At 41.0% G+C, this 25,420-nt stretch overlaps 1 protein-coding gene across 23 annotated transcripts in view; it reads left to right on the top strand.

Moving 5' to 3' along the window:
• LOC125455632 (alpha-(1,6)-fucosyltransferase) overlaps positions 1-25,420 on the top strand; it is a 658,909-nt gene that overhangs the window by 402,695 nt on the left and 230,794 nt on the right. For 2 of the 23 annotated variants that reach the window (XM_048537878.2, XM_048537874.2), the window contains exon 1: positions 19,525-19,594. The exons of 19 other annotated variants lie outside the window; for them this stretch is intronic. The gene's annotated coding sequence lies outside the window, so the exon portion shown is untranslated. Of the gene's footprint in view, positions 1-7,615; positions 7,698-11,162; positions 11,254-19,524; positions 19,595-25,420 lie in introns of those variants that run through there. 2 more of the 23 variants (XM_059649247.1, XM_059649245.1) reach the window with 2 other exon arrangements.

Here is a 25,420-nt window from a genome sequence, read left to right as displayed (position 1 = left end):
AAAGCATTTGCAGCCATTTCCAGTTCGAAGTATTGAGCGAGTGATCCATCAGAGAGAAGAGACTAAATTCCTAGAATCGCAGGTGCCAGTATTCAGTCAGTTCAATCTGTTACGGTTGATTTCAAGACATGGCTGAAGGCACTTGATACTGCAAAGACTATGAGCCTCGACAGCATTTTTGCAAAAGAGCTTAAAACTTACATTATGCATTTAGTCACATCCTTATTGAGCTGCTCCAGTACCTGGAGTCATACCCAGCACAAAGGAGGGTGTTCGTGGCTGTTGGAGGTTAGTAGTCTTCATTCCAGGAGTTGTTTAGATTAATGTCTTAGGCCCAAGCATCCTGAAGTCTTAGTAATGACCTTCCCTCCATCATAAAGGGATATTTTTGTTGATGATTGCACAATATTCATTCTCCACTTAGCAAATATTTAACTAGTCAGTATGCATATACAGCGAGAACTGACCAACCCTTGGGCTTGAGCTGATCAGTGGAAAGTAACATTCTTGAACTCATGTAACAGGCAATGATTATCTCTAACAAAAAGGATCTAACCATTGCCCTTGACAGTCATTGGCATTACCATTGCTGAAATACCCACTAGCAACGTTCTAGTCGTGCTATCAATGGATAATGCCATGATAAATACTGTGAATACCATAATAAATAGTATGGCTACAGGAGATTGTCAAAACCTGGGAGTTCTTTGGTGAGGAACCCACCTTGTAACTTCCCAGTGTCTGTCCACCATTGACAAGGCACAGTTTGGGAATGTGATGGAATACCCCTCATTTGAGGTGGATTAGTTCAGTTTCAACAAATCTTAAAAAGGCTTGACATTCAGAACAAAGCATCTTGCTTGATTGGCATCATTTTGTATACATTGACCCCCAACCATTACCAACGTGCACTGACAGCAGGGTGTACTAACGACGAGAGGCATTGCAGTAACTCACCTGGGCTCCATTGATAGCAGCTTCTAAACTGATCACCTCCAGCACTTAGCAATGCATGAGCCTACCAACATCTGTAAATTCCCCTGAAAGCTACTCGCCATCCTGATTTGGAACTATATTGTTGATCATTCACAGTTGCTTTGTCAAAATCCTGGGGCTCTGTCTTCAACAGAATTGTGTGTCTACCTACAGAATATGGAATACGGTCGTTCAAAAGGTCAGCCCACCAGCACCTTCTCAAGGACAGTTACGGATGGGTAACACATGCTGAAACTAGCCCGTAAAACCCACATCCTGTTTGTGAATACGAAACAGATGCTTGTCATTTGCAATCTTTATCATTACATTTTATTTCTGAAGGCAGCAGCACAGCAATAATCAATAGTAGTTGAATCTCTAGTTACATGTGAAAGGCTTAAAAACAAATGTTTTTCTTTTGTGTGACAAGCATCTCCTTTCTATCTACCTGCCCTGTCAATTTGGGGGGTGGGGGTAGGGATGTGTAATTGAAAAAATGACACGTAGTCTATGAAACGGTGCATTTCAAAATCACCAGGGCTTGTTTAAATAGCTTAGTTCCAACCTTTAAATCCTGTTCTTTCAAACCATGATATTTCATATGTTATACTGTACTGAGGTTTTGATGTTGATTCGTAATAAACAGTTGTAGTACATTTGTGTTCAATTACACCCTGATAGGCATTGTTTTTTGAGTTGTAATTATATCCATAGTATGATGTAGAAGATAATAATCTGGTACAGGTGGAAGAAACAAACAGCGCAGCAAATTAAGCCCTGACAAGTAGCTTTATTGGAGGATAAAATGAAAGAGGATTAACAGTACAAATGAAGCATTGATTACAATAACCAAGGATTATGAGAGATTTCTCTCAAGCTAGGTAAAGAACTTCAAAGCTTGTGGGGAATAATTGACAGAGGAGCTGTATAGTGAGGATATGAATATAAGGAGTCATTTGAAGGCATGAGTCATTCACAGGAGTACAGGAGAATGAGAAGTGCTGCTTTGTTCATGACAATAACTGGGAGAATGTAATGGCCTTCATTAGTGTTACTTGCATGTATCCTTTCCGTTGTCACAGTAGCAGCCACTATAACATGATTTGCTCGTAGATCAACTGTACGTTCTCAGACTGTTTGCTAGTGAAAGATCACTGTCTTCTGTTGCTCCTACCCCCACAGCCCAATGAGGGAATGGGACATTATGTAACTATCTGGATTGTAATATTTATTGAAAATATGGCTGGTGCGTTTTGCCTTCTCATTTGGAAGTTTAAAAAAAATTACTTTTTTTTCAACCAGAACAATTCCATTTTCCATTTTAATCACAACACACATACAGAAACCAGTCACCCCCGACAAGAGAGAGTAATTGTGCGAAAGAATTTGTTGTCACATTCTGATATTTGACAAGTACCCTTGCCAGCCATTTTGGATCAAAGCAGCATCTCTGCACTTATTGTCAAATAGTGAATCCTCTCGGTCAGTTGTGTTGGAGTTGCACATTTAAATCTTAATCCAAAAATATATCAAGGGGTATACATCAAGAAGCGTAAATGTAGTTTGGATATGGATCAGTGATGATCTAATTCTGCTGTAAAAAAGGCTGAATGTACTTGTCCTGTTCTTCTTATGTTAAAAGATCTTGGGAACCATGTGGTTATCTTTCTCTTAGTTTTCACTTGCTTCTTATCCTGAAGGGAAAAGGCATGTTTACTTAATAAAGCTACTCAAACATCAAAATGGTAATATCAGTTGTTACTTTACATCACTCATAACATTTTAACGCTGCAAAAATTGTGTACTTGAAATTTTAAAAACAACAAGAGCTCCTAAAATGCACAAAATAAAATTTTAGTGTTTTAGCCTTTTGATTGGAGTTGAAAACTACAGTAATCTCTCACAGAGGCCAGATTGAAGGGTAGCAGAAAGAGGGGTCAACCTGGGGTTGGTTGTATAATGGACATCGCAGAGCAATTGCACAAGCTACAGTGGATGTTTGAGGAGAGTGCGGGACAAATGAGTCTGTTGTAACATGACAGCAGATCCCCTGATAGGGGTAGATACAAGCAGCAGTAACAAATTGAGTACACTTCCCTTCAGTGTTGCACGTGCCTTTTACAACAATTTGTTGTCAGACTTTGTTATTAACAGCCGTATGATTAACCAAACAAGATTGTTTTTCCACTTTAAGGGATGTTGGCTAGCTTAAGAATTAAAACAAGGAAATATATTGCCTGTGATTTCTTTCTTTGCATGTATGTAACTCTTTTATTCTTAAAGGAAGACAGAATTAGGTAATTACAAGCCTGTTAGCTTCGTCACAAGAATGTTAGAACTATTATTGAAGTCATTATAGCAGGGCAATGTGAGATTTCGAGACAGAATCAACATGGGGAAAAGTAAAATAATATTTAACCAACCTTTTGGAATTACTTGAAAAGTAACATTTACATAGATTTCCTGAAGGCCAACGATAAAGTGCCACACTGAAAGTTACTGCAGAAATCAAGTGCTTGTGGTGTAAGTGGTTACATATCGTTGTGGATATAAGATTGGCTGGTAGATGAGAAGCAGAGAGTAAGCTTAAATAGATTTTGATTGGGTTGGCAAAATGTAGCAAATGTTGTATCACAGTGATCGATGCAGAGGCGTCAACCTTTCACAATTTATGTAAATGACTTGAATGAAGGGGCAGAGGTACGGTTGCTAAAGGTGTCCTTAACACACAGATTGGTACGAATGGTAACAGTGCAGGAAGAGAAGAAGCAGATAATCTAAATGGTAAGAGATTCCAGAGAAACTGAGGAAATGTGAGGTCCATGTGCACAAATCATAAGGTTAGAATGCAAGTACAGTAAGCAATTAGGAAGACTAATATAATGTGATTGCTTATTGGAAGGGGAATTGAATCTAAAAGTAGGAAGGTCATGCCTAATTAAACAGCCTACCACTGCAACTGAAACTGGAGTCCGGTGCTTCGTGTTGGCCTCCTTACTTCAGGAAGGATGTACATGTGTTTGAAGCAGTTGAGATTAGATTTACAAGACCAATACTTGGAATGGCTAGCTTGTATTGTGAAGCCATTTTGACAATCTGCTTTATCCGGTCCAGTTTGAAGGGTAACAGGCAAGATGATTGAAACATCCTGAAGCGTTTTGAGAGGATGCACATGGAAAGGATGTTTCCTCTTTAAGGATTGTGCTGGGAGTCACTGTTTGTAAAAAAAACGAGGAGTTGCCCAGTCCAGGCAGAGATGAGAAATATTTTCTGGCAGGTTCGTGAATCCTTAGAGCTCTTTCTTGAAAAAGACAGGGGTAGGGAGAAGGAGTTGTTGAATATTTCTAAAGTCAAGGTAGGTAGATTCTTGCTAAAGGCAGGAAGGTTGTCGTGGATCGGCAAGAATGTGGAGTAATCAGCTCCACGATGATCTTATCCAATGACAGACTAGGGTCGAGGGACCTATTCATGTTTCTCTTTGCTATGTTTTGTTTCTATTTGTATTGTTTATTAATATCAAATTTGCATTTCTTGCTTTCTAGATCTAAAGTCTCAGCTTATTTTCATGAATTTTAGATCTTTAATGAGTAATTTTTAAAAAGCTTCTTTATAACCTTCTGCCTACTTCACTCCATTGAAGAAATGAGGGTGCCATCTGAACAACATGCATGTCCATTATGATGTGGTTCTGTACACTGCAAACTTCCTTAAAATGTGAAGGTCTCATAGCGCTGAAAAGAGGTGAATATTGATGTGAAAATTCGTTTTGCTGGTTAAAAACAGGAGAAAATACTTTTTCCTATGAACACAGTCCAGCTACAATATTGCCATTTTAACGGACTTCCACTTGTAATTCTTGCGAGCCAGCCAAGAACCAGAATGTTCAAGCTTAGTACTGTTGATGGAAATGATTTGTTAATACCTTTGCAAGCTGCTTAACCAGAGGAACTGTTAGTGATGAGTATCCTTTGTAATTCTGCTTTAACTTTGCATTTGGACTTGCAGTTTCCTCAGTTTCTCTGGAATCGCTCACCATTTAGATAATTTGCTTCTTTCTCTTCCTCCATTGTTTAACATTGCTATCAATCTGTGTCGAGGACAACTGTAGCAACCACACCTCTGCCCCTTCATTCAAGTGATTTACATAAACTGTGAAAGGTTGAGGCCTCTGCATTGATCTCTGTGGTACAACCTTCATTACATCTTGTAAACCCAAAAAAAACAGCCATGAGTCTGGTCATTCATAGCAGACAGATGAGTAAACATGTTTCCATTTCAATATCGGTATTTCCCCAGTATTTTTTAAATTGATGCTAATTGATACTGCTCTCTCTGGTTATCATGTAGTTTTATTTATGGCATTCCAGCTGCTTTTCTATTGTACTGGTGCCACTGGCAAGTAATGCATTCGACCACAATTTTTTGAATCTATGAAAGTTGGAGGTACTTGATAACTTAAATGCTGTAAAATATGACCCAAAAACAACAGCTGATGTTGTAAGAAGGAACAAGCCCTCTATATTGATCCTCAGCCAGCCTTTTTCACCAATGCTTTATCGTTCTAACTAAGATCGAATATTCTGACTACAAAGGCACAAAGAGCGAAGCATGCGATAATGCCTGCAATTGTCAGCCAAGGACAGTGCATCACTGTTCTTTGGAGGATTAGGCTTATGGGGAGAAGATGATTTCAGTTTTAACCAATTGCTATGTTAACCTTAGGTGTTGCCACCAGATGCTTAACATCTGTACAATAGGAGTTGTCGGTCCTAAGCTACTTCTGCGGTGACAAAATTTCTCGTCCATCTCAGATGTCCCCAGAGTCTGTGCAGTTTCTTTGTTCTTTGCTGCATGTGATATTTTAGACTGTATGCACAGCAAGTGTGTTCTGAGGAAGGGTCACCGGATGCTGCCAGACCAGCTGAGCTTTTCCAGCAACTTTGTTTTTGTTCCTTCACAATAACTGGTTACATGCTGAAATGCCCAAGATGAGTTTGAGAGAACAAAGAAGAAAGAGCTTGCATCTCTATAGTCTCTTTTATGTCTGAAAGATAACTGCAAGTTCTTCACGAGCACTGCAGTACTTTTGAGACATTGGGCCAGATTTTCCAATATTGGGAGCAACAATACACTGAATTGTATGTTAGGACCATCAGCCAGGTCTGACATATCCATCCATTGCAATTGCCAGGGAAGGTTAAACTTCTGATTTGCAGTTCTACGCTGCCCAAGACACAACACACATGTCTGTTAAATTTATCACTTTCAGGGATATGGACCAAGTATGTCGGACTTGCTTGGATATCCACCAATTTTTAGACTTGGTGTATCTCACTGGTTAACGATGATACCCAGCTTGTCATGTCCAACTCCCAGTTCGAACTCCTTTCCGCTCACCCACTAAGCTGACTACCCATGCCTCAAAAATGACTACCCAAGCCTCAAAAATGACTACCCAAACCCTTCTGATCCATCTACAGCCTCAGCCCAAGTCCCATTCCACCATTGACACCTCTTGTTTTTAGCGGCAGCAGCGTGAGCCAGAGTGCCGACGGGAAGGTAAGGCGGTTTTTGATTGTCCCAGTATAAAAACTTAACTCGTGCAGCAAACGGCCCTCTTGTTTTCAGCGACGGGTGTGTGCAGGGAACGCAAGCCAGAAGGAAACATATAAATAGGAGAGCAGTTGTAGTGGGGGATTCGATAGAAAGAGGCAGACAGTTAGTTCTGTGGATGCAAACGAGATGAACGGATGGTATGTTGCCTCCTAGGTGCCAGGGTCTATGATGTCTCAGATTGTGTCTTCAGGATCCTTAGAGGGGAGGGTGAGCAACCAGCAGTCACGGCACACATCGGTACCAATGACAGGGGTAGAAAAAGAGAACGTGAAAAACAAGTACAGGGAGTTAGGTTGGAAGCTGAAGTCTAGGACAAACAAGGTAGTTATCTCTGGATTACTACCAGTGCCACGTGATAACGATTTAAGAAATAGGGAGAGAGTGCAGCTAAGCACGTGGCTACAGGGCTGGTGTAGGAGGGAGGGCTTCTATTATGTGGACAATTGGAGCACATTCTGGGGAAGGTTGGACTGTACAGTAAGGACAGTTTGCACCTGAACTGGAAGGGCACAAATATCCTGGGAGCGAAGTTTACTAGAGCTGCACGGGATGGCTTAAACCAGTTTGGCATGGTGTGGGGAACCGAATTTATAATTCGGAGGATGAGGTAGTCAGCCTTCCAACAGACACAACAGGGAGTGAGGTGGTTAATAAAGAAATGCAGTTGATGGAGCGTAATTGCGGACAATGAGATGGTTTGAGGTGTGCATATTTCAATGCTAGAAGTATCAGAAATAAAGTGGATGAACTTACAGCATGGGTCGGTATTTGGAACTAAGATGCTGTGGACATTATAGAAACTTCGGTAACTCAGGAAGAGGAATGGTTGTTGGAAATTCTGGGATTTAGATGCTTAAAAAGAAATAAGGAGCGTGGAAAAACAGGTTGGGGAGTGGCATTACTAGTCAGGGCGAGTATAGCAGCTACGAAAGGCAGTTTGAGAATGATTTGTCTGCAGAGTCAGTTTGGGTTGAGGTCAGGAACAAGAAAGGAGCAGTCACTTTGTTGGGGTTTTTTTTTACAGATCAGTAGTTGCAGAGAAGTGGAGGAGCGGATTGGGAGGCAGATTCTGGAAAGGTGCAGAAGTCACAAGGTTGTAGTCATGGGTGAGTTCAACTTTCCAAATATTGATTGGAAATATTTTAGTTGTCATAGTTTAGATGGAACAGATTTTGTCCACTGCGTTCGGGGGGATTCCTGACACAGTATGTAGGTAGACCAACATGAGGAGAGGCCACTTTGGATTTGGTGCTTGGCAACAAACTGGGCCAAGTGTTAGACCTGTTGGTAGAAGAGCATTCTGACGGTAGCGATCATAACTCTGTTTCTTTCATGACAGCCATGCATAAGGACATGTACATACAGCAGGGTAAAGTTTATAATCGGGGGAAGGGTAATTACAATTCAGTTTGGCAAGAACAGGGTAACAAAATTTGGGAACAGATGCTGTCATGGAAGAGCACTATTGAAATGTAGAGATTGTTTGAGGAATGCATACTGTGCGTGCTCGATATGTTTGTCCCTAGCAGGCTGGGAAGATGCAGGCGAGTGAGGGAGCCATTGTCCTTAAGAGAGTTGGAACGACTGGTTAAGAGGAGGATGGAGGCTTATGTAAGGTTTAGGAAAAGATGAATGGAAAAGGCTCTAGAGGGATACAAGTTATCCAGGAAGGAGCTGTAAGGGGGCATGAGAAAACCTTGGTGGCTAGGATCAAGGAAAACTCCAAGCTATTCACATGTATGTGAGGATTAAGAGAATGACCAGAGAAAGGGTAGCGCCGATCAAGGATTGTAAAGGAAGTTTGTGCACGGAGCCTAAAGAGATAGGAGAGGTCCTTAAAGAATACTTTTCTTCAGTATTCACACCTCACAGGAACTCCAGTTAGTCTTACGTCAGTGGTGGACAAATTATTGGAAAGGGCTTTGAGACACAGGATTTATGATCACTTGCAAAGGCACAGTTTGATTCATGACAGTCAGTATGGATTTGTGAGGGGTAGATCATACCTCACAAACCTTAGTGAATTCTTTGAAGAGGTGAGCAAACACGTGGATGAAGGTGGAGCAGTGAATGTGATATACATGGATTTAAGTAAGGTGTTTGATAAGGTTCCCCATGGTAGGCTCATGCAGAAGGTAAGGAGGCATGGGATGGGGGAAATTTGACCGATTGGATTCAGAATTGGCTGACTCTTAGAAGACAAAGGGTGGCAGTGGACAGAAAATATTCAACATGGTGCTCAGTTACAAACAGCGTACCACAAGGATCTGTTCTGGGTCCTCTTCTATTTGTGATTTGTGTAAATGATTTGGATGAAGGAGTGGAAGGATGGATTAGCAAGTTCGTAGACAATACCAAGGTGGATCACGTTGTGGGCTGTGAGGATGTCTGTTCTAGGTTACAAAGGGACATGGATAGAATGCAGAGCTGGGCTGAGAAGTGGCAGATGGAATTTAACCCTGAAAAGTGTGAGGTGATTCATTTTGGAAGGACAAACTTGAAAGCAGATACAGGGTTCAAGGAAAGATTCTTGGCAGTGTGGAGGAGCATGTCCACAGTTCCTTGAGATCTGCCACCCAGGTGGATAGAGTTGTTAAGAATGCGTATGGTGTGTTAGCTTTCATTAATAGAGGGATTGAGTTCAAGCCATGAAGTTATGCTCCAGCTGTACAAAAGCCTGGTTCGCCCACATCTGGAGTATTGTGTCCAGTTCTGGTCACCTCATTAGAGGAAAGATGTGGAAGCGTTAGAAAAGGTGCAGAGGAATTTTACCAGGATGTTGCCTGGTATGGAGGGAAACTCTTACGGGTCAAGGTTGAGAGAGCCACGGCTTTTCTCTTTAGAGTGACAAAGGATGAGAGGTGACTTGATAAAGGTGTACAAAATGATCAGAGGTATAGATAGAGTAGACAGCCAGAGACTTTTTCCAAGGTGGAGGTAGCATTTACAAGGGGTCACAGTTTTAAAGTGAGTGGCGATAGATATAGCAGAGACATCAGAGGTAGGTTCTTTACTCAGAGTTGTTGGGGCATGGAATGCATTGCCAGAGAGAGAAATGGAGTCGGCCTCATTAGGGACATTTAAGCGGCTATTAGATAGGCATATGGATGATGGTATAAAAGAGGGATGGAGGTTAGATAGACCTTAGGTTTAGGGTAAAAGTTTGACACGGTATCGTGGGCCGAAGGGTCTGTACTGTGCTGTACTGTACTGTTCTATTGACTTCATCACTCAAATGCACCCTCGAACACACTCACTACTCACTAACCCAAGTGAAAAGACTTGAGATCTTGAAAGACGTACCCTGTTACAACAGCTGAGAGTTTTGAGGGTCTTCTGTGTTGTTCCTCTGCCTGATCCCTCTGGACTAACTGCACTGGGACTTTGTTGTTCTAGACAGGATCTGACACCCCGGCTGCAAGGGCTTGAAAAGGTAAGCAGGGAATAACCTCTGCAGTGGACACTGCATCATCAACCGTTAGAAAACCCACCCTGTCATAATGTGCAGCAGTGCAACAGGCAACGTGCACACAGCAAACGTAAATTTGAAAACTGACTAGAGTATCCGCATGTGTTGTCAGTTTGGGGAACTAATTTTCACCTAATCATTGGAAGAAGTCCGCTGCTCATTTTTGGCTCCTGCCTGGTGACCGCTGTCTCGTTGAGAAGACAGATGGGACCCGAGCATAACTTCACGGCTCTTGAACTCAATCCCTCTATTCAGCCAAAAGTCAGCACCTTGTTAATGTGCAGTGCTGGAGTGTCATCCTGGATGATGCATTTGAGTGTCTCGAATGTGAAATGAGTCCACAGCTTCTAGCTCAAATTACAGAGCTCGCATTCTTTTACCTCTGGCATTTTGTTACCACAAGCAATCTGATTATGTTAGTTTTTCACAGCAGACCTGGCTATTGAGTCCTGCTGATGCCTGCAAGTTTCTGCGGGCTCACTTCAGTTGATTTAATGCAAAAGCCAAAATGGTCGAGCCAGTGAATCGTTATCACTCCCTTTCCCAAAATACCATCTATTGGCTTAAAGTTTTATGAAAAATCCTTGTCAGCTAATGACTTCCACCGTGAGAGAGGTATCCAGAATTAGCAGTTGAAGCTACACTGACGGAAAGATCCATGGGTGATTCAGTTCTTTTTTAGTATTGGCTAAGATGGAGCTGTTGCATGGATCAGTTTCAGTTGGAAGCACAATCCTGATGTTTCAGCTCTTTTTAACCATAAACAGATGAACAGGTTAATTACTGTGAGTTGTACCCATCAAGTTCTTGTGCCTGTTTCGGAATTCAATTGCTAGAATCTATAGTGATTGACATTGATGGATGGCTTTCATAGGCTCTGTCTGCCTGTGCAGGGAGAGCATTGCTCAATGACTGAAAGAAACTAAACACTTCATATTTAAAACTTGTGTCGTAGACATATTAGTCTCAGTCCAGTGAAACAGTAATATTGAGCTTAGTATGGCACTATACTATGTGCTGTTCAAACAGAATGGAGACTTGTTGTGCTGATGATAAATAACTGATGACTACTCATGCTGTTTCTAACTGTGTGTGATTCCAGTACTTCTACGGACCTACCAACATATTGGCTCTTTTGCTGCCAGCTCCAAGCAGCTTAGCCCAGGCTGTTTAACGATCTGTGCTGTGAGAAGGTGTGTGCAAATCTGTTGGTGATGTTCAGTTGTCTGATTACCTTTGATCTGTAACCCATTTTTTGATGGATTTTTTCAAAAATCAAACATCTCGTTTTAAAAGTAACATGCATAATTTTTAGTGCGACAGATTTATGTGGCAATCTTTATTACCAGGCATTCTAATATTTTGTATCAAATGCATTGTATCATTTAGATCTCAGCCTTTATTTTCCACTGAACCTCAGATAAGATGACAAATATCAGTTTTTGTCACTTTTAACAACTGTCCCCTTCTTTAGTTTGCACCACAACTGGACCGTACATTTTATTTTTAATGCATCCTGTTGCCTATTCTTTTTGCTTGCTTTTGGTTTTAATTGTACCTTTGAAGTGGATATGATCTCGGATAGTTTAAAGAATGAGCTACCCGTGAGTTACATTTCCATCGAGTTGTGTGGCAATTCCTCTGAATCTCTCACTGTTGTAAAATCCTTTTTGCCAGTTAAAAAGATGTGTTAATTTTGGCACTTCGTTAGGAAAGTTCAGGAACAGCAAAGGAGAGTTGTCAAATTATTCCACTGTAATTTGAGACTCAAGGACTTCAGAAATTGGAACGATTCACTTCTTTCTGTTCCACGTGATCGATTGAAGTGCGATGGGTTGTATTGGAAAAGAATTTAGAGGGCCCAAGTGCCCTGGATATAGATCTATTAATGGAATAGGTAAAGATCAACAAAGTGCCAAATGAGCATGATCCAGAAAGGCCAGATGGTGCCCCTTTTACATGCAACCTGAGGGATGGGGTGTGGGAGAGCATTTGATATTTTGCTGTCCTCCACATTGTCAATTAATTCACCAATATCAAACTTCAATGCCCTTTGCAACTTGTCATAAACAATTTGCGTTGTTGCTGCACGAAACAGTCAGTTTTTTTCAATACCAGCTAGGCAGTGTTCATAAATATCTATTGGTTTGTTCATTTAGCAACTGCTGAAAGTTATGAACTACCTTAAGTAAAAACAAGCAGACACAGAAGAAGACCTGTATAACTTTGCCGAGTTGCCCATCTCATTTCTACCACGGCTCAGCATAGTTTTTTGCACGGCACTCTCATTATTCCCTCAATTAGTAACTGCAAAGGGCAGAAACAAAACCAGTGGGGGAAAAAATTACTGGCAACACTCAGCATGGTATTTGTGGAGCAGAAAAACCGGGTTGATGTTTCAGGTCTGTGTCTTTTAAGAACAGATCAGCTGGTCAGCCATCATATTCCTGTTTGTGAAATGCTTGAGTGCAGTTAGATGAACAACTGTCTTTTGTGCTCCAGAGGTGGTCCGCTGTTGCAAGTACTTTGAGTTGTTTCTGTTTCATAAAACATCATGAAATTTTTATTCTGTCATGTTAGAAATGAATAAGGACCGTAGGAACTCAAGACAAGTCACACTGCGGTACATATGCTGTGCCTGTTGGTTTAGAAGTTTTAACCTGGATTTGGTAAATATCTGAAATGGCACTTTGCGTCAGATGGAAGCTATTGTGTCAGTACATAATCCACATCAGTATATTACTTGTGGGAAAAAAAATGCTGGTTGAATAGATCAAAATGTCATTCAGTGACATTTGTCTGCAGCAGGGGGCTAAAGAACTGTCTTTTTTACGTTGTCGCTGAAACAAGAAGCTGTTGGAATTCGGTGGCACAGCTTGATGCGGTGCTGTAAGTTATGGAGGTCAAGATAAATGATGGAGTGCCAGCCCTGTCTGAGTTTAAACTGTTTACCTCACTTGCTCCACATGCTTCCAGCTGGATTGTCTCCACTTGCCTCTGATATGAAGTAGATAGAGATGCAACTGGCTGGATATTTTTTAAATTGTTAAAGTTTTCGATTACAGCTATAAGCAGAACTGTAAGGATTATTATGGCTGATTTTTAAACGAACGCAATGATTTATAAGTATGCATTTATCAGCGCTGCCGCCCTATGGAACGATGCAAAATTTTTAAGCTATGAATTTATCAATGTTTTCTGTGTAAGAACAGATCTTGGAAGAGAATTGCAACATTAGATAATTATCTTCTTTCCCAACTGGCACAACTTTCTGATGAATTGTCAGTTAAGGGCTCTGTGCGATGTGTTCTATGCTTAATAAATATTTTTACAGTGGAATTGAATGACCTTCTTCATTAGGATAATAGGAATTTTGATTGACAGTTGTTTGAAACTAATTAGATCTCATGGCCTGGCTACCTTATTACACACACAACTGCAGGCAAGGGTCTCTTTGCTGGCCTAGTTGAAATGCCACAGAGCAGAGTCCAATCCTGTTGGAAATCCAAGATACCAGAATCATACTGGCCTTGGGTTACAGTGATTACTGGAGCGGATTGATGAGATTCCCTCTATTTAATAAGCTGACCCTTTCGTCCTTCAGAAGAATCAAGTGACAGGAGGTCACTCAAACAATAGGAAATGGTAACCATTCTACGCAAGAAATGAATCATTGCTCAATCTAAGCCTTGGAGAGGAGGTGCAAGTGTGTTCGTGAAGATAGCCAGTTTGATGGTGTTCATGATAGCTCAACAGACAAGAATGTTCCTTGATCCTCCAGGTGAATCAGTTTCCCACCACAGGATGGTTTTTACTCCTCCTGCAGTGAAACGTGATCTCTTGGAGAGAACCTCATGCATCATTTATTTTCTTCGTTATCCCCAAATTCCAACTATTTCATGTTCATATTTTCAATGCTTTTATTAAACAAAAAAATTAATTCCAGAGACAGCAGTGTGACCAACAAGGCTGCTTTGATTCTTCCTGTCTAGTTGTCCAAAAAGCAATAAGATTTATCTTGCTTATCAGCAGATTAAACAAGACAGGGCTATTGAGCCCTGCAGGGCGTTCATTTTGTCTCAGTATTCAGTGTCAATTTACTTCACCAGTTTGCTAGATTTACCAAATTTTAGTTGCACCAGGCTATCATGCTATGATGTGAACTCTCAATCTCTGGGCCATGAGTCTAGTACTGTAAATACTATATCGCTGTCGTAATAAAGATAATAGTGCGAGATGGTTACTATTGCATAGTCCACAATGCATAAATGTCTCTCCAGTTACAATTAGTCTTTACAAGTGACATGAAGCTAGGTCAATCAAGACAACTGTTCATTACCTCCTCTGTGTCCTTTACAGTTGCAGTGTTATAGCTGAAGACCAAATTGTAACCTCTCTGATGTTCCTTTGGGATCTCCAGAAGTGACTGCTGCATTGAGTAGCAAAGTACAAACAGAGTACTGGCAATTCTGAACAGGTCTGGCAGCATCTGCGGAGAGGGGACCAGTTCATTTTTCGAGTCGAATATGATCCTTTGGAACTGAAGGAAGGTCAAAATTTGATGGGTTTTACCTCTTTGAAGGGGGAGTGGGAGCGGGAGGGATCATCAAGGACAAGTTGTGGAATTGTTGGGAGAGGGGAAAGAATAGATGACAAGTATGTCATGGGATTAAAAAAAAATCGAAGGGAGAAGCAATTATTGTAGTTGATAAATAAAGCATTTGTCCAGAGTGTATGAATTGCAGAATAATGAAAGTTCTGTCTGAAACTTAAAAGCATGAGAAGCAAGACTCAGATGTGGCAAAAGAAAAGCATCTAACTCACTGATGCTGTAAAACCTGCCGAGTTTCTGCAGCTGTTTGAGTTTTTTCATTTCAGATTTCCCACATCCCCAATATTTTGCTTTTATTTCAATGGCTTGAGAAATATCGGTGAAGATATCTTTAAGTCTGATTGTTTAGGACAGAAGCGAATAGTGCCAAGTGAAGGCAGCCCACTCAGTGAGATAGATGCTATGATTGACCATTACAAACACTGTAGAGAAGCTGATTGGCCACCATAGTTCCCAACCACAGAGTCTGTCGGTAACGTTGGTTTAGGCTATTGCTTTGGCACTGAAGGGGTGAATAATGCTTTAAGGGAGCCAGCGGTAAAAACGAGTTGAGGGCGGACCAGAGAGATGGCAACAGGTTCCAGAACTTGAGAGAGAAGAGAAAAGTGTGACACATGGTGGAAGTTCGCACAGATGGAAGTATTGCAAGTATTTTGCTGAGGAAGGAATGATACAAATGGCTGGGGTTTGATGAGCCAACAGAATGCCCTAGGAGTAGGATCTATGATTTCAGCGAATGTTGGGATCAGCAAAGGCAGTTTAGTGAGAGTGATAATGGGAACTGTAGATGCTGTAGAATCCAAGATAACACAGTATGGAGCTGGTGGAGCCTGCTGTGTTCATCCAGCTCCACACTTTGTTATTGCAGTTTAGTGAAAGTTTAATTTGAGAGCAGTTTGAAGGACCAGGAGTGCACATTGATGAAATAAAGAAGTTTTGGAGAGTGTTCAGTGAGTGGCTGAGGGTTTTGACGGCCCCAGGACAAGGTTTGTCTTGTTGAACGCACAAACTTGGTGAAGGAAAAATGACAGCTGACTCAATGCTTAGCTTGGTGACCACCTCCCAAGCTGTTTCAGGGATCCAATTAGAAAATAGCAGGATAGCTATCTCAAATAAGCAGACATCAGGAGGGCTGCCCAAAGGCCTGGCTCTCAGCTGGAAGTCCAGATTGTGCAGCCAAGATGTAGTTGGAAATAATGAGATTAAGGGCAGTGTGGTGTGGGCACAAAAGGCATGGGTCAAAAAAGATCAATTTTCGACATCTTTAGATTTGGAGCAATGAACTACAGTCACTAATGCATGAAGATAGCCATAACTGAAAATGTGGCAATTGTTGAATGAATCGGCACTATTAATATTAAATAACTGTCAAGTTTGCTGAACATGCATGTACCCATGGCCAAAATAGTGCATCAAATTTTTTTGGATTATTCATATCCCCAGTCACTCATGTAGCCCCAGACCTTCCAGTAAATCTTTTATGACTAGACCACTGATTAGAGTATGATGCAAAACCTCCTTCCTAATTACAATACAATTCATCAAATTGTAAATCTTATTTTACTCCTTAGTAAGACTATCACTAAAAACAACCCTGAAGATGTTATAGAAACGAACACTTAGCTCCTCTGAAAGATTGATTATAATTTGCATCAGTGGTAAAATTTAGGTGCTCAGAAGCTGAATGCTAATCCAGGTATTAGCTTTACTTTGGTCTACCTGCCAAGGCTGATTCGGGTCATTGGCCATTTGAGGCGAAGTTCAAGTAATGAAAGCTGAGGTTGAATTATATTTTTGTCTGATATCGTCAAGCAAGGCACAAGAACCACTCAGCTGTGCGGAGGCTGCAGCAATAATGGGCTGACTGGAAACGAGAAAAAAAAATCAGGAATGTGACCATTCTACATTGTCACCCAACTGAGACAGCATGTTTGCTGCTGTGCTGAGTCTTGGGGTGTGTAAATCTATGCCCTTCGAACTGCAAGGGAGGAATTGAGGGAGCTGTACTTGAAAGAACCCACAATTCTTTCATCCAGGCTTCACAAAGTCTAAACTGTACTTTTGAGGGAGTTAACCATTTAGCCAGAGGTTCAGGTGATCTCATGTAGACAACATTTGTTTTTTTTCCCCCCCAAAGACGTTGGAATTGTGCTCCGACTCTATCCTTAGAGAAAACGTTTGCTTTCACCTGATGGCAAATGTGCAGTGTGGGACCGGGTCTTGTGTTCATTCAAAGTGGGCCTCAGAGCAGCAGGATGCTGTCACTGTGAACATCAGTCAAGCAGAGGAACAATTCTCAGTTATTTGTCTAGTATCAGCCCAGAATTAAATGACTGGAAATCCAGTCATTTCCAGGAAGGGTTTTTGAGCCATCTGAGATCAATTCACCTATGTGCGCAGGCACTGCTTTGTCTTATAATTTAAACCTTCCACTGGAGGGTTCAGAATAGGAATCGACATTGAGTCCATCAGGCCTGCTCTGTCACTCAGTTAGATCATGGTTGATCAGCACCAGACTTTTTACATGCATTTAGAATGGGGCTCTGGCCTTGGATCACGAGACCTCACTGTGGTTTGGAGAGCACCAGGTTTCAGGAGAATGGTTGAGATTGAAACTTGAGCCATCTCGCTTGCCTTTCCACATTGTAGAGCTGGAAAATCATGGCTACCTTTGGGTGGATCTGGGCAGCAGTACTGGCCTACATGTTTCCTCATTTAAACAGATGCCAATTGTATGTGAAAGTGCTATCATTGGAATAAAGAGAAATCAAGAAGAACTTCCTTTCCTTGCATATTTGCATAAGGACTTAGAATTTTGGAGCCTTCTGACTGGGAGAGAAACAGCAGTACATCTGCACTTTAGAATGCAAGCAATAAAATGTTTCCCCTGAAAAAATATGCATCTAAAATCTAATGCATGTAGTAGATGAAATTGTCGTCTTTGTTAAAGTGTCATTAATTGCAATGATATGTTGACTTAGGCCATGATGACATATACTCTCAGAATTATAGTCCCAAGCTGTAGGCCCAAGGAATCATACAGCATGGAAACAGGCCCTTTGGTCCGACAAGTTCACGCTGACCGTAGGCCCAAAATAAACTAGCTTCACCTGCCTGCGCTTGGCCCATATCCCCCCCAAACATTTCCGAATCGTGTCCCAATATAAATGTCTTTTAAGCGTTCTAACTGTACCCTTATCCACCGTTTCCTCTGAGTGTTCATTTGACGCGTGACCTACTCTGAATTTAAAAAAAAGAGAATTGCCCCCACGCCTTTTTTAAACTTTCCCCTCTCACCTTAAAAACATGCCCTCGAGTCTTGAAATTCCCCACTGTAGAGAAAAGACACCTGCCATTCACCTTATCTATACCCCTTTATGATTTCCTCAACTTCTACAAGACACCACTTAACCCCCTATGCTCCAGTCTCTCCATACAACAAAAACCCCCTATTCTTGGCAACATCCTGGTAAATCTCTTATGAGCCCTGTAATGTGGAAGCATCTCATTTGAGCCCACGAATGTGTTTTTAAAAAAGTCCAGTTTTGGAGCCCAAATCAAATGAGATAATGTCTGATAATTAATTACAAATGGTTCTGGTGTACTGTGCTGCTCAACTCTTGATAAAGTGGGTGCTTCCAGTTATTTTGTCATGCAACATAATTGCATTGGCTTGCGTGCTGTTCCTGATGAAGCAATGCGACCAGAAACCTTTTTCCAAATCTAGTTATTTTGCTGTGGGGGACGGCGGAGTGGGCAACGGGGTGGAGAAACAGATGTGCAAGGCGACAGGGCAAGTGCTGGAAAATGGGATTCATCTTGATGGATGTTTGATGACCAGCACACGTGATGGGCTGAAGGCCCTGTTTCCCTGCAATAAAGACTCCATGACTTGACTGTATTTCAGGACTTGTGTTTTTAAATGGGAATGCTCACATTTTTGCAGAGATTTGGCTCTATGATGGATTCACAGAAAGATGGTGAGCCCAGCTATCTTGGTACTTCATCATGTTTGCACCACCTGGCCTCCAAGTGAACCCAACCTCAAACTGAAGTTGTTAGAATCTGTGCCATAAAATTATACAAGCCAGCTACTGCTAGCAGAGTACGGGGTTATCTGTTTTTTTATTTAGAAGTAGCTGAAACTTTGTCTTCAACACACATCATGTCGAGTAAACATGAGAAACATCTTTTTCATATGGATCTGGGCCCAAGACATACATGTAATTGCTTGTGGACAAGCGGACATAGAATGTATGCCATAAATTTGTCATTTGTGAGCTGTGTGGAAATGGGAATTAATTTGTTGAGGCCCAAAATCCAATTTCATTTTATTGCCATCAATTGTCTATTTCAGGAGCAGCATTTTGCCTGAATTAGTGCAAAATAAATACTCTGTAAATTTGCGAAGTTATTCTGTCAGCAATGGACGACCTACTTCATACATCCGTTTATTTAAATGTCACAGCAACTTATGTCCATCTTGCACTGTTATTTTATGTATAAATTTTTAATAGCAACTTGTAGTGAATTGAGATTCTGTCCTAGAAATCAAAATGAGTCACGATAATTAATTCAGGAAAATATATTATGAACTCAAAAATAGATCAGAAATAAATTTGGCAATCAATGCCGTTTGTTTTTGAGATCTGAAATGACAAAGCAGGAAATAACTGCACAGCGTTCTTCGCTGAGATACGTGCCTCTATTTTGAGGAGCTTCGAGAACTGGTGTAGGTTCTGAGAACAGTTACAAGTGTTGTATTTGTAGAATTTCTTTAAAGAAGGTGGTAACCAGTGTAGTGAATGTCACAGCACAGGATGTGGCAGAATGCTTGCTGATATGATCAGCAGCCTACTTCCTTTAGGCAGCCAACAGCTTCAGTGAGCAGAACTCAGCAAAGTGGCTGTGAAAAAAGAAAGGTAAACTCTTTTAATGATCCTCGATGTGGGTCTGCTTCGGAAGCATCCAGTTACAGGGAGCAGTTGAACTCAGTACAAAATGAGGAGCATTCCCGATGATGAATTCTGCAGTTCAGAAGAGTTCAGTATTTCTAATTTGCTGTCGTTATTGCTTGTAGTTTATATAAATTTATAGCACCTGCTTGCCTTTAATTTTCACCTAATGTCATTAACATCACTGAATTTATTTTGCAGTACGACTGACAAAAAATGAATGCGAGACAAAACTAGAGAAACTACTGCGCTAATGTTTGTGGACCACAGTTTAAGCCATTAGAGAAAATTTTACTAAATGTTCAGCAGTGAATTGGAGTGTTCTGTACCAAGTGTCTGCTGGTTTCTGTTCAGTATAAGTGGTTGCAGAATAATGCGCTCGGCAAGGTATAATTTTGAAAAAAAGGCATGCACAGAATCAGTTTTTTTTTCCCCCACCACGTATGTAAAAGCCAGCTTAACAGCATGTTGCCTAGTTCAGTCCATTTCAAAAGTAGTTTCCTAAGTCGTAGTTGGCAAAAGGATTTACATTTGTTAGCTCCTTCATTGCAGGATTTTCTGCTATCAGCATTCTTTTAGGATGACCTGCTGATTTCCGCATCCCCCTTGAGTAGCTTTGTGCTAAAATTTCAGTGATGATGGATTTTTCCTTTAGATGGAGCTTGGAGGTGATGGACAGAGGTAGGTCATGTCCAGCACTTCAAACACCATCTGTGCAAGTATTTGTAAGGAGGCAAGTATTGTGGTTATGTACAGGGTTCATAAACAGTTCAGATTTCATCGAGGATCCATATTTTCCTTTGAGGTGGAATTTTGCTGTCCTCACTTTCTCACCAACACTATTGAGGTTTAAGGATACACGAAGTCCAAATTAGAAACAGAGTGGTGCATTTTGATTTTTACGTGGTGAGAATGCAAGGAAAGGGAAGGTTTGTATTTTGTGCCACAGATGCTGTGATCTCGGAAAGGGACGTTTTGTCTTTCAGCATATAGATATGCTTTCCTGAATGCAATCCCCCTGAGCAGCTACAGTTTTCCTTAAAGGGATTTCATATGCAGTTGTTAGGACTTCTTATATAAATGAAGGGGATTTGGTTCAGGCATGGATCCTGAGCATTGGTTGGATTTTCCAATACATTTGTGTATCCATTTGCGTGTCTGCGCATGTTGTCCAAACTTGAGTGCTTTCCTGATTTATAATGAGCTCCCCCTATCATGCTAAAACTTTCGGGTACCATTTATCAGAAGCTCTGACAATAAACTTTCAATCCTCTTGAGAGTTAAAAGGGGTGCTCCAGAATAGGAGGATTGTGGACGTTCCTACTCAAATCCTACATGCCCAGTTCCAAAAAAAAGAGGTTTGAACCTGCTAGTCGGTCAAATATCAGCAGAGGAAATAGTGATCGCTTCCAAGGTTGAGCGGAATTCTCGTTTGGGACGAGTGTGCATTAAGGAGGAAAATCTGGAACGGATTTGTTAACGGCCAATTATATCTGACTAATCAGAATTCTTTGCTTGTGCAGTGGATGTATGCAGGGATTTGATAAAATATTTGATTAAGTGCCTCTTAACAGACTTGTTTATTTCCATGGAAGCATAAGAGACTAAATGGATGGTTGCAACATTGGGATACAGTTGGCTGAGACACAGTGGTTGGAGGATGATGGTGTAAGGATTGAGCGAATGGTGCGGTGATGTCACGGAGTTTGGCATGGAGGTCATTGTTTTGCTCATCCTAAATACATGTTGTGAACTTGAGTATCCGGGAATGCAATTTTTGGAGTTTGTGGTTGATTGCAGGAGACATTTTAGTGACATTGGTCAGAACGTTTGCGTGAACATGGTGAAGCTGTCAGCACTTATCATTATTAAAGACTCAATCAACCAACTACTTTTAGGACCTTCATACATAGGTGACAATCAACAAGAAATGGCTTTGTTTGCTCCGCTTATGTCCCACTCAGTGATTTATATTTCAAGCACGTAAACTGCGCAGAATGATTTTGTTTCACAAATAGTATACAGGCTTTCAGTGCTTGAAAAAGTTGTGAACTGTCTGTTCAGAGAAGAGAATTTTTCAGTGTGATAAGTCCAAATTTCTATTAAAAATCTCTGATGTTGAAAGCTTCGCTCGCTCTCTCTTTCTGGTCACCTTGCTATTGGATTGGTATTATTAAGCTAGAAAGGTTAAAAAAAAATTACCAGATCTTGCTAGTAATGGAAGGTTTGAGAAATCAGGAGAGGCTGGATAGGGTGGGACATTGTTTCACCAGAGCGTAGGAGGCTGAGGGATGCCCTCAGAGTTTTAGAAAATCGTGAGGGACATTGATAAAGCAGTTGTATTTTCCCTTGGGTGGGCAAGTTCAAGACTAGGGGGATGTAGTTTTAAGAAGAGAAAGATTTTAAAAGAGACATGAGGGGCATCTTTTTCTATATAGAGTGGCATGAACCTCCAGAGAAAGTGGTAGATGCGGGTACAGTTAGAAAGTTTAAAAGGCATTTAGAGAAGTACATGTATAAGAAATGTTTGGAGAGCTATGGGTCAAGCATGGCAGGTGGGACGAGTTCAGTTTGGGATTATGGTCAGCATGGACTGCTTGGTAAGAAAGGCCTGTTTCTGTGCTGTATGACTCTATAACTCCACAAGTTCCATTTGCCCAGATTAGGAAAGTAATCTGGAAATTTGATGGTAGTTAAAAACTAAAATGTAAGGAATAATATTCATTTTTTTTAATGTTCCTCTCCTTATCTCTCTATCTAACCTTGCTTTCCCTATTTCTCTCAATGGCTTTGACTTTACACAGAATTTAAAATTCAAACTTACATTTCCTGCTTCACAACTTGTGTGTCTCAGTAAGGACGCAATAATTCATTGAGAAGTCAGGCTGTTGCTTGCGTTCTCAGATCCAGGAATCCTAGCAGAGGAGTCTATCTGTTCTGAATTCCCAGTGACTGGAAATTGCTAGACAAAAGCATGTGAAAAATCTCGAGGTGTCTGTAAACACTGTGAACAGTGAACGTGATCATCCATCCCTTTGTCTGAACTTTTGATCTCTCTCTCCTCTCCCTCTCTTCTCTCCCTCTCTTTCTCTCCCTCTCTTCTCTCTCTCTCTCTCTCTCTCTCTCTCTCTTCCTTCTCTCTCTCTCTCTTCCTTCTCTCTCTCTCTCTTCCTTCTCTCTCTCTCTCTCTTCCTTCTCTCTCTCTCTCTCTTCCTTCTCTCTCTCTCTCTTCCTTCTCTCTCTTCTCTCTCTTCTCTCTCTTCTCTCTCTTCTCTCTCTTCTCTCTCTTCTCTCTCTTCTCTCTCTTCTCTCTCTTCTCTCTCTTCTCTCTCTTCTCTCTCTCTATCTCACTCACTCACCTCCATCTCTGCCTATGCACTTGATCCTTCCCTATGTCTCTAGCATAGACACTAGCTTTTCCTGGCTGATATCTGTTTGGAAGAAGGATCACTTGATGCGAAGCTTCAACTCTGCTTTCAGTCCACAGATGTTGCCAGACCTGCTGAGTTTCTTCAGCAATTTCTGTTTTTGAGCAATGAATTAGCTGTTATTTTGCTACTGATTGCAACGTGTAGAATATATAGTTTATGCTACTGATTACAGTGTTTCAGTGGCCTGTGGGCAAAGTGGTGAAATGGACAGACAGTTAAAGATATTGCCTTATGCAGATAAATATAAAATAGCAAACTTTGCAGAAACAATTCATGGAGAGCTAGTTGAATCAAATCGATGCCATTTGAGGTGAATCCAAACACACATTGATCTGCGAATGTGTAATCATTAATCCTTCTGGGTTGCAGGGCAAGTTGATGAAGTAATTAAGATATTGCATAGAATACTTTCCATTGTAAATAGGAGCATGTTTTAAAGTTGTTCTAAAATTTTAACAGTCTTTGTTTAGGCCTGGAATTCTGGGCACGACATGGTAGGAAGGATGTCAAGGCATCAGAGAGGGCACAGATATTGACCAGGATGGTCTTTCAGATGAGAGTGGTTTCATTGATATGAAAAGATTAGAAAAGCTGCAGATGGCCTCCTTAAAGAAAAGCCCTAATTCAAACTTCGTCTTTTTTTTAAATCCATTGTGTCATTTATTAAGAGCATCTTGTATTTCTCAAGAAAAAGGCATGTTATTTGGGATGGAATGAGAAATGATTTCACCCAGAGTGCAGTTGGAGAGTCTGGGACATGATTCCTAAAAGGCTGCTGAAATCTGATTTTGTGGGAACCTTTCAAAATGAAATTGGACAAGTCCTGGAAGAGCATGTATTTGTAGGATTATGCGCAAAATGCCGCATCTGGGACTAAATTCAAAAAGTTCAGTCATAATTTGGACAGAGCAGCCTCCTGAATAACATTAAGTTCCGAGTTGAATAATTAAATCTGTGATTGCTTTTGGTGTCTCACTGTTAGACAGAAATGAGAAAATCAGAGGAGGAGTAGGTCATTTGGCCGTTTGAGCCTGTTGCACAATTCAGTATGGTCATAGCTGATGATCCAACTCGGTATCCTGTTCCCACTTGCTTACCATATGCTTTGATCCCTTTAGCCCTCAGGGCGATATCTACCTCCTCTTTGGAACTGTACAGCATTTTGATCTCGGCTGCTTTCTGTGGCAGAGAATTCCTCAGTCTCTGGATGAAGAAATACTGCTCTGTTGTAGCATTGAGGTATATATGAATAACATGGGATAAAGTGGGAGCGTCAGTTCCTGGATCCAGCACTGACATTATAAAATACGACTGTGACAGTCTCCCAGCTGGCAGCCCCTTTGCACTTGTAAGATAATGAGCACAGGAAGTTTTTAATGGCCGCATTCATCCTTGTACAGAGGACAGATATTTAGCATGTAAGAAACAAAATAATATGTACCAGCAAAATTAAACATTTTTGAAGCTTAGAAAGTTTTGCGGACAATAAGATGTACCTTAACATCCAAGCCCCTTTAAAGTTAATTTTTAGTCACTAATTTTAGCACTTTCTTTTGAACTAAGTTTACTTTTTGGGCTCCTACAGCCCTTTGAGATCTTTGTGCCCCACCTAGTTATGGTCTCTTGCACAGTCCCAGTTTTTAACTTGTCAACTGGCAACCAAGCTTTCACCCGCCTGAGTCATGAAGTGTCTAATTTGTGTGGTTGAGGTAACGAGACTTGTTTGGTATCTACATTGATGTTCAGTGCCTTGAGAAAGGGTGATCAGTTGGGATAAGGTACATGGGATGGAGACAGTCAAAGGATGTTAGTGAAGAGCCTTGGCTACACATGGCCTAGTCGTATTGTAGCTAGACTGCTAAGTCCAAGACCCAGCTAATGTTTTGGGGACCCGGGTTCGAAACCTGCCACAGCAGATGGTAGAATTTGAATTCAATAAAGTTCTGGTATTAAGTGTCTAATAATAACCATGAATCCATTGTTGATTGTCAGGAAAGAAAAACCCATCTGGTTCACTCATGTCCTTAGGAAAGGAAATCTGCCATCCCTCCCTGGTCTAGCCTTTGTGTGACTCCAGACCCACAGCATTGTAATGTCTGTTAATTGTCCTCTGCCGAACAATGAATGGGCAATAAATGCTGGCCTAACCAGTGATGCCCTCTGTGAATGAATTTAAGTAAAAGCTTATTATGCAAGGCGAGATATTCAGCTCTGTTGAGCAGCTGTGTTTTATCCCATTCTCCTATCCAAGTGTCTCACCAAATCCCATTTAAATTAGTCAGAATATTTAGAATTATTTTGGAAACAGTCTCCATGACATGTTTAGGGAGAAGATTCAGATTCTGATGAATCCAAAGATAGC

This window comes from Stegostoma tigrinum, chromosome 10 (genome assembly GCF_030684315.1).
Source record: "Stegostoma tigrinum isolate sSteTig4 chromosome 10, sSteTig4.hap1, whole genome shotgun sequence".
NCBI lineage: Eukaryota > Metazoa > Chordata > Chondrichthyes > Orectolobiformes > Stegostomatidae > Stegostoma > Stegostoma tigrinum.
The sequence above is the reverse complement of the archived record's forward strand: the minus strand, read 5'-3'. Positions and strand labels throughout refer to the sequence as shown.